This window comes from Triticum aestivum, chromosome 2B (assembly GCF_018294505.1).
Source record: "Triticum aestivum cultivar Chinese Spring chromosome 2B, IWGSC CS RefSeq v2.1, whole genome shotgun sequence".
In the NCBI taxonomy this organism is placed as follows: Eukaryota; Viridiplantae; Streptophyta; class Magnoliopsida; order Poales; family Poaceae; genus Triticum; species Triticum aestivum.
Genome location: NC_057798.1, coordinates 503,194,063 through 503,204,785, shown reverse-complemented (window position 1 = coordinate 503,204,785; position 10,723 = coordinate 503,194,063).

Sequence of the window (10,723 nt, the reverse complement as noted above, 5' to 3'; positions counted from 1 at the left end):
CTCCCTCCTTCTTCCTCCTCCCTCCATCTCTTTTTTTCTGTCTGTTTTTTACTATTGTATAATGTAGTTTTTTTACTGTTTTTAGTAAGTGTTTAAAATAATTAGTAAGTAAATTAATAAACTAGTTGAACTAGTTTGGTTTTAGTAAGAACTAGTTGAATTAATAGAACTAATGTATTTTTAGTAAGAAAATTAATATAACTAGTTGAACTAGTTTATTTTTAGAAAGACTAGTTTATTTCTATTTATAGTAAGTTTATTTTTAATAAGAACTAGTTGAACATGTCACATTTTTTTAGTAAGAACTATTTGGGATGTATTAGTGATAACTTATAGGTTTTTTATTTTTGCAGAAATCAAGGAGCCCCTCCATCATCCCCGCAGTCGTCCCTGTCATCGACCCCCTCTGACCTCGAGGTGAGACCAGCCAAATCTCCATGTCAATATGAGTCCTATAAGATATCATGTAGATAAAAACATGTATGTCTTGTGTTGCTCAAATAGGATATGTGGTTGCCCAAGTGGCCGGTCACGCTTGCAGGTTACACCTCCGAGTGGCCTATGTTTTGCCGGAGTGTTGATTAATTTCCGTTCCGGCAAATTTCAGGCGCTCGATATGTCCTGCTTTAGCAAAGGTCATGCCGAAATTTTCTGTTAATTTTGGCATGACTTGTGCTAGAATATGTAGGAAATGTTGAGTGGCCTGGATTTTCTAGAAAGATAATTAAATGATATTTTGGGTTAACTTTAAGACTGTCGAGGCCGAAGAATCCCGACTGTTGTCGTGGGGGTCGTTTCTCCTTCTTCTTCGGGTGCTAGACCTTTGTTATGCACTAGGGGAAGGAGGAGTAACGACCATCACCGACGGTCGCAAATGTCAGAGAGGAATCAGTGAGGGAGAGTATCCACCATATATGAGAGGACGAAGAATCCTGACTGTTGTCGTGGGGGTATCTTCTTGTCACATCCCTACCTTCTGGTAATGCTCTAGGCTAGCTTCATGTGTGCATCATGTCTATTTTTCTGAAACTTGAATTGAGGATTGTTGAAACCTCAGAAATCCAATTAAAAGAAGGGCAAGCACCCTTTAAATTGCATTATGTGAATCCAAAATGCCCTAAAAATAGTTTTGTGAATTTTGGCAAGAGTTATATATCAAACCAAAATTCTGGAACATTTTTAAGGAATTATTTGGTCTCTGAATTTAAATCAATAATCTATTTGAATTTGGGAATATATTCATAATATATAATAAATATGTTTTCAAATGCTTTGAAGTGTTTTATGTACTCTTGGAATAGTCCAGAGAGGTAACATAAAATATTTCAGAATGTTCTGGCATTGTTTGAAATTCTTTTTGAATTTGAAAATAGTGGCAAAATAAATTAAAAAATAAAACAAAACAGAAAAAATAAAACAGAGCACTTACCTGGCGCTCACCTGGCAGCCCAGCCAGCCCACCTGGTAGTCCACTGGCCGGCCCAGCACTGTGCTGGCCCGTGCCAGCCACCTGCTTCCTCTCGCCAGGCAGGCAGAGAGGAGCGCGCCAGCGCGCGCGCGGGCGCCACGCCACCAGGCTGTCTGCCTGCGTCGCCTGGCCACCGCGACGCCTCGCGTCTTCTCCTTGGCGCCACCCCGCTGCCCCCCTACTCTCTCTCTCTCTCGCTCTCTCTGGTCCCCATCCCCTCCCCTGGCTCTCTCCCTCACACGCACCGAACGCAGCCGCCGCCGCCGCTCGCCATTGCTGCGCCCACTGCCATCCCCTCGCCCCCTCGACGCATCCAGAAGCTTCATTGCAACGCACGACGTCCCCAAGCTGACGCGCTCAAGCCAACTTCATTTAACTTTGTTGCTAGCTGCATTAGCTCAAATCAACAACATATTGCCATGTCACATTTATGCATCATATTGCTGCATTGCATTGATTGTGTTCTTCCTTGTTTGCCGGTGTTTGTCCCCTCTCGATAGACGTGGTTCCGACGATGAGATCGATGACACCGATGAAGAGCTATATTATCTTCAGAAGTGCCAGGCAAGCAAAACCCCCTTGTTCATTCCGATAAAATCCCACTCTCTCGCTCCTGCTCTCTTTTACTGCATTAGGACAACACCGGTTCATCTGTTATTTACTGCGGTAGCTGAACCCCTTTATCCTTTGCATGACCTGTCATTGCCACAGTAAATAGATGAAACCCACTAGCATGAGTAGGAGTTGTTTGAGCCCTGATGTGCCTACTCATTCATGCTTGTTGTCATGCCTGCTATTGCTTAGAGTTGAGTCAGGTCTGATTCATCGGGGATGAATTGGAATGTGGTGTACATGTCCTACTGTATGTGGTCTAAGAGTGTGAACACGATTTGGTAAAGGTAGCGGTGAGAGGCCATGTAGGAGTACATGGTGGGTTGTCTCATTACAGCCGTCCTCAGGAACTGAGTTCTGTGTTTGTGATCCATGAACAACTACTACCACACATTGGGATCCTTAATTGACTCTCTCGACTTATTAATCAACATGATCTCTGTCCAGGAGTTGCAACTAGTTTCTGGTGTTTGTAGGTAGTGTTAGTAGTCTACCAAGTGGCACCCGGTACAGGTGGGCTTGGGACAGACTAGGCACAGTGGCCTGGTGTACCAAGTGGCACCCGGATGGTGGGCTAGGGAACCCTGCACACATCGTTTGGGGCCGTGAGCGACACCCCGGCCGGATCTCCTTGCGGATGGAACCCGAATAGGCGATAAACCTGGACGAGAGACTTGTGTGGTTAGTCAGGTCGTGGCCAACACCCTCGCTAGGCTTCCGCTTGAAGGTTGCCGAGTACATGTCGTGTAAACGGCGGTAAGTGGTGAGAGCGTGTGTGAAGAAGTACACCCCTGCAGGGTTAATATGATCTATTCGAATAGCCGTGTCCGCGGAAAAGGACTTCTGGGTTGCCTGTACAGTTCATAGACAAGTGGAAGTGGATACTCTAAAATACGCAAGATAAGCGTGAGTGCTATGGATGGCGTTCTCGTAGGGAGACGGGAGCGGATCCATGGTGGTGTATTTATATGGTGAATATGTGGACTCGTGTGCGCCACCTCAAAGAGTTACATTGCAGTCGTAGTTCAGGATAGCCACCGAGTCAAAGCTGGCTTGCTGCAGTTAAACCCCACCATCCCCTTTGTTGATAATGATGCATATGTAGTTAGATCTGATGTAAGTCTTGCTGGGTACATTTGTACTCACGTTGCTTAATTTATGTTTTTGCAGAGAGACTTCAGTCTCGCTAGTAGTACCGCGTGGACTTCGATGTTTAGCTTGTTACCTCAGCTACGATCTTGTGCCCTCGGCAGGATCTGGTAGATAGTCAGGTTTCTCAGCCTTTTTCATTTGTAGATGTCTATACTCAGACATGTTAAGCTTCCGCTTGTGCTTGACTTGTGTGCTCTGAATGCTGGGTCATGAGACCCATGTTTGTAATATCTCGCTCCTTGGAGCCTAATGAATAAATACTTGAGTTGTAGAGTCATGTTGTGATGCCATGTTGTATTTGCACATATCGAGCATATTGTGTGTATGTTATTGAAATGCTTGGTATGTGTGGGATCTGACTATCTAGTTGTTTATCCTTAGTAGCCTCTCTTACCGGGAAATGTCTCCTAGTGTTTCCACTGAGCCATGGTAGCTTGCTACTGCTCCAGAACACTTAGGCTGGCCGGCATGTGTCCTTCTTCGTTCCTGTGTCTGTCCCTTCGGGGAAATGTCACGCGGTGTCTACCGGAGTCCTGTTAGCCCGCTACAGCCCGGTTCACCGGAGTCCTGCCAGCCCAGTGCTACAGCCTGGATTCACTCGCTGATGACCGACACGTTCGTTGCTGGGTCATGGATGCCTGTCCCTGTAAGTTTGTGCCACTTTGGGTTTACGACTAGCCATGTCAGCCCGGGCTCCTTATCATATGGATGCTAGTGACACTATCATATACGTGTGCCAAAAGGCGCAAACGGGTCCCGAGAAAAGGTAGGGCGACACCCATGGGAATACCGTGCGTGAGGCCGCAAAGTGATATGAGGTGTTACATGCTAGATCGATGTGGCATTGAGTCGGGGTCCTGACAGCTTTGGTATCAGAGCCTGACTGCCTGTAGGATTACCAAGCCAAACTGGTCGAAGTTGAGTCTAGAAATTCTTTAGTTATATAAGGGAATTGATTGTGGGATGGAACGTAAGGCTCTTTTTATTCCTTTACCTCATGCCCTTCTGATCCGAGTCATCTTATCCTTCCTACGGGGTTAAGGAACTAGGCTTTCTCTTCTTTCTATTAGGATCACGTGTTACTAATCCGTAGACTTGTAGGATTGATGGTTCTAAGCTTCAGTCCGGTTCCTACTACTCCCGTGTATTCATAGTTGGCCTCGGAATCTTGATTTTGTGATGATCGAGTGGTTATGCCACCATTTTGTAGGATGTCTCAAATCATTTTGAGCATTACAGTCGTTATGCTGTCCGAGTCATCCCAGGTTTCTAAATAGTCTGAAGCATTTGCAAATTCCTTCCTACCGTTCCGAAGTTCCTTTGTGCCAGATCAACCACACTAACTAGTGTGTTGAGGTGTTTCATTGCCGCGACATTTATATTGGAATTATTATTATGACCCTAGGTATCTTAGGGGATCACCTAGCAAGCTAGTCATGTTTTGTGTTCCCATTGTGATGATTCTGGCCTTTATTCTCGAAAGCATCCCGTGATGCCACTTAGTAGTAGGTATTCTATTCCTGGGTTTTGAACCTGAGATTCACCGTACTTACTTCATGTTGATAGTGTTTGCTCGTTCCTTTAGGTTATTAGTAACCTTTGCATTAGTCCTCGAGGTCCGTGGTATTTCCTTCTTCCAAATACTATGAACCATTTTGGCAGAAGTTCTTCGCGGAACCAAAAGATCACAAGCAGAGTGCTCTTGATGAGTCCTCCATTCATAGTTGTGAATCTGCTAGTCCTTCCTCTTTAGCATGGGTTATCCGGAAGAAATATGTTGAATTTGTTCGACATACTAACCGATGCATCCACAACTCAGAAATATATATGTTCCTTTGAGTTGTCCCTCTGTAGTTGTATTTCGATCCTTGTCTATTAGTTGATAGTCAAGTTGATGTCGTGCATTCGTGTTCACCGATGCTCGTTATTCTTGTGGTCCGTCAAGCCGTTCTAGTTCAGAATGACTAGGAGAAACAAACTCCAGTACCTCATCCATATCCCGGATTGGGTCAAAGCAGTTGTGCTCCGCAGATCAAATACTAATCCAGCTTTTGTTCTGCTCCACCTTGGAGTATTACCATCTTTATATTAAGGTTATCATGGGAATTGCACACCATATGATGAACTCTTGATAGAATGATACTCTCTCCATCATTATTCATTTCTCGGTTCCCGTGTTGTTGCAACCGGAATGTCGACAAGTGAATCGTGATGTGTGAAATCAATACTCCTAGCAACCTTGTTGCTTGGTAGTTAAAGGACAATAATTTCATTCTTAGCGCGTTGGTTCTTGAATCATCATTCTAAGACTGATCGTGCTGCCTAGTCCTTATTTCGGTGCACCCTTCGATTGATGAGTTAGGATTTGGTCAAATCCTCGCTCATTGTTCATATTGTCTTGCCCTTAGAAGCAAGATTGTTCCCGAGCTTAATAATATATCGGTGGTTCATGATTTTCCGAATGTCTTCTCGGAAGTGTTACCAGGTTGTCACCTGACCGCTATGTTGAGTTCGTGATCAAGTTGGTTTCTTGTAAACCACCCCCCTTCTCCAAGGATCTGTGTTGGATACCCTGAGCTAGTTGGTCAAGCTAAATAACAACTTGGAGAGTTGGAAGATAAAAGCTTGTCTAACCTAGTTCATTTCCAAAGGGATATCTTGTGTTTGTGTGTTTGTTGTAGAAAGATGATATCTTCATCGATTGGTCCTCGTGATCAATTGCTGGGTCTATCATCTTGTTAAGACTTTGATTGGGGTGTGGGCTATCGTCAAATCAAATCAGAACCAACGATATTCGTAATGTCGTCTTACTCGTGGTTGATTCCTCGAGCATACTCCATTATATCTTCTGGTCTGACCAATGCTATCACCGTGTTCACATAACTATGGAATTCCATTTATATGGTCATCCAGATGACTTATTGTTGAGCCCATCAACAACATTTTAGCTTCTCCATGATCATGTTGAACATCCATCTAGTGTTGGAAACTTTTGTAAACATTACCTCCGTGTTCCATTCATGAGGTATATGTTCGGATGAAAGAAGTGACTTTCTCTAATTCACGTGCACTTGGTGTAAGTTGCCGCCGTGGATCCGAGAAAGATTGTTTTTGCTTCCTTTGGAATCATCCCAAGTCAGTCATGCATGTGCGAAGTACTCTATGGTTTGATAGGTTGGCCGCCTCCATTCTATATGTGTTCCTAGCACACCAAGCCACTGATTGATTTGTTCAGGGAGAAGAAGCTCCTTCTTAAGAATCATGACTTATGTTAGGACTTCGTTATCCTCGATGATGGTTCCCTACCAGAACTCGGCAGTGTTTTATTATAAGACTACTATGTGGTCATGCTTGTCTCGGACAACGTGTTCACATGTTGTAGCAGAACCAGCTCATGTTTTGGAGCTTGATATCATAGTTCATTTCCCGAGAATCTCGCAACGTTATCTCATTGATTTGTGTTGCAAACTTTCATTTTTCTTCCTAGACTCGATGAGTCTGGATTATTCTGACACCAACCAGATCTGAATCTCAGGCAGATATGATGGTTGGAACGTTTCCCAAGAACTATAATAATGGTCCCACCGTAACCGGTAAAGTGGATGTCGTGGCTGACACACTCAGCCGGAAGACCTATTATTGTAGTATCTTGATTGAGGAAGTTGGCCACCTCCCCATAAGGATTTCGTAGGATTTACTCCCTAGTTGTTCCTTATGGATTCTTGTGTTCCCGAAGTCCAACCTTTTACTTGATGTTCTAGATATCAAACCGTCTTTATGGATGGGTTATGCTAGCACATCAAGGAGAACATTAGAAGCGGAGTGCTAAATGTCTCTCGGTTGATCATCCAGATTTTGTTTCCTTGGCCTCGCTAAGGTGAAATTTGAGAAGGTGTTGTCTTCCTTTGTATCTGCATCATCCATCATTATTCATCATGGTAGTCCGTTGTGTTGCCAGGATCCTTGACACGGATATTGGTAAGACCTTGATCAATATGGAAATGCTCAAGTTCTTGAGAGCACGCGCAAGCAAAATCATCCCTTGTGTTGTTTTCAACAAGGTAATCCACATCATCCATACTAGTCCGAGTATGCCATTCTACCGAACTCCTCGAAACCATTGCTCGAGATTTGCCTTAGGTTGGTTTAGAGAATCCCAATGATCTCCATATCAAAGGTAATTCTTTTGGCCACTTAAGGTAATAATTCCACGAGCCACCTTCCCTAAGATGCCCCGTTATGGTATCATGGCAACTCAACTCCTCGCTACATTGACAACCGTTTACCACATTCTTAAGTCTGGAATTGTTGTCTACCTAGCGAGCCCTCGTCATCTGTCTCACTCCATTTCCTCAGATGTATGCTTCGTATCTCAGCTCGAGAGATGTGACAATGTCTCATCCCATGAGTTGATCCTGAGTTGTTCGGTCTTCAAGGAGATAGATTCTTCCAGAGCTTTCCATTCCTCTTCTCGTCATGTTAGTTGGAGTTCTCAGAGCAAGACGTCGAGACAAGATGATGATCGAATCAAGGTTCTTATGAAGTGCAACTTGGATCATGAAGATTGTGCTAGCTTCGTGTCCCCTCTGTCTTCTTACCTCATGTCCTGAATCTCGGGTCGAGATTCTTGTCTAGTGGGGGTGAGCTGTCACATCCCTACCTTCTGGTAATGCTCTAGGCTAGCTTCATGTGTGCATCATGTCTATTTTTCTGAAACTTGAATTGAGGATTGTTGAAACCTCAGAAATCTAATTAAAAGAAGGGCAAGCACCCTTTAAATTGCATTCTGTGAATCCAAAATGCCCTAAAAATAGTTTTGTGAATTTTGGCAAGAGTTATATATCAAACCAAAAATCTGGAACATTTTTAAGGAATTATTTGGTCTCTGAATTTAAATCAATAATCTATTTGAATTTGGGATATATTCATAATATATAATGAATATGTTTTCAAATGCTTTGAAGTGTTTTATGTACTCTTGGAATAGTCCAGAGAGGTAACATAAAATATTTTAGAATGTTCTGGCATTGTTTGAAATTCTTTTTGAATTTGAAAACAGTGGCAAAATAAATTAAAAAATAAAACAAAACGGAAAAAATAAAACAGAGCACTTACCTGGCGCTCACTTGGCAGCCCAGCCAGCCCACCTGGCAGCCCACTGGCCGGCCCAGCACTGTGCTGGCCCGTGCCAGCCACCTGCTTCCTCTCGCCAGGCAGGCAGAGAGGAGCGCGCCGGCGCGCGCGCGGGCGCCACGCCACTAGGCTGTCTGCCTGCGTCGCCTGGCCACCGCGACGCCTCGCGTCTTCTCCTTGGCGCCATCCTGCTGCCCCCGACTCTCTCTCACTCTCTCTGGTCCCCATCCTCTCCCCTGGCTCTCTCCCTCGCACGCACCGAACGCAGCCGCCGCCGCCGCTCGCCATTGCTGCGCCCACTGCCATCCCCTCGCCCCCTCGACGCATCCGAAGCTTCGCTGCAACGCACAACGTCCCCAAGCTGACGCGCTCAAGCCCGTACGTGCTGCATCGCCGGCATCGGCTCCATCTTCTTCCTCGGGCTCCGACGAACGCTGTCGCCGCTCCGCCGTTTGCAGGCCTTCCCCGAGCCCCTCGAGCCTCCCGTCCGAAGCGCTGTGAGCTCCTGCGTCTAACCCCCCTCTTCCCGAGCTCGATTATGCCCCGTAGACGTCACCCCCTTGCCGACCGAATCGCGCTGTCGCCTGGCCTCATCGCCGACGTGGCTCAGGTGACCATTTGGTCATGTGCGTGTGCCGCTGCGCTCGTAGCAACACCTAGTGCCTCTCTAGCCTGCTATTTTTCTCAAACGCAAGCCGTAGCGCCAAACCCGCCACCACCCGAGCTCCGGCGACCGCCAAGGTCGACGCCGGCGACAACTCCGACCTCCCCAGGCCCAACCGCCACCACCACTCGATGCACGAGTTCACCAGCAGTCCGTAGCGCGTCTCCGCCGTCGATTTGGTCGACGGAGGACCAAATCCGAGCCTCGCCGCCGTGTCTGGCCTCGCCGGCGTCGAGTCGCCGGCGAGTTTGACCTGTTCGACCCGGGGTTTGACCTCTCTGGGGTCAACACACGTGGGCCCCGCCCCTGACTAGATTAGTATAGGACTAATTACCCCTGCTGACACTGACAGCGGGCCCAGTGGCTGTTAATTTGATTAGTTAGATTTAATTAACCCTGTTAGTTAATTGTGTCACTGACGTGTCGACCCCACTGGTCAGGTTTGACCTGGACCGGGTCAGTTGACCTGCTGACATCACACCTACATCATGCTGACGCAATTAATCTTTTTCTGGAATAAAGATAATCCAGGAAATTCCAGAAAATGTCCTAAACTTCCAAAAATCATAGAAAATCAACCGTAACTCCAAATGAGATAAATTATATATGTAAAATGATCAGAAAAATCCAATCTATCCATCTGTACTATTTACATGCATGTTAGAACAACTTATAGCTGCTGTTTAGGACAAATCATATAAATGGCATTTGAATTTCACATATGGAGTTTGGATTTGAACTTAGGGTTCAAACCAACTTCATTTAACTTTGTTGCTAGCTGCATTAGCTCAAATCAACATCATATTGCCATGTCACATTCATGCATCATATTGCTGCATTGCATTGATTGTGTTCTTCCTTGTTTGCCGGTGTTTGTCCCCTCTCGATAGACATGGTTCCGACGATGAGATCGATGACACCGATGAAGAGCTATATTATCTTCAGAAGTGCCAGGCAAGCAAAACCCCCTTGTTCATTCCGATAAAATCCCACTCTCTCGCTCCTGCTCTCTTTTACTGCATTAGGACAACACCGATTCATCTGTTATTTGCTGCGGTAGCTGAACCCCTTTATCCTTTGCATGACCTGTCATTGCCACAGTAAATAGATGAAACCCACTAGCATGAGTAGGAGTTGTTTGAGCCCTGATGTGCCTACTCATTCATGCTTGTTGTCATGCCTGCTATTGCTTAGAGTTGAGTCAGGTCTGATTCATCGGGGATGAATTGGAATGTGGTGTACATGTCCTACTGTGTGTGGTCTAAGAGTGTGAACACGATTTGGTAAAGGTAGCGGTGAGAGGCCATGTAGGAGTACATGGTGGGTTGTCTCATTGCAGCCGTCCTCAGGAACTGAGTTCTGTGTTTGTGATCCATGAACAGCTACTACCACACATTGGGATCCTTAATTGACTCTCTTGACTTATTAATCAACATGATCTCTGTCCAGGAGTTGCAACTAGTTTCTGGTGTTTGTAGGTAGTGTTAGTAGTCTACCAAGTGGCACCCGGTACAGGTGGGCTTGGGACAGACTAGGCACAGTGGCCTGGTGTACCAAGTGGCACCCGGATGGTGGGCTTGGGAACCCTGCACACATCGTTTGGGGCCGTGAGCGACACCCCGACCGGATCTCCTTGCGGATGGAACCCGAATAAACGAGAAACCTGGACGAGAGACTTGTGTGGTTAGTCAGGT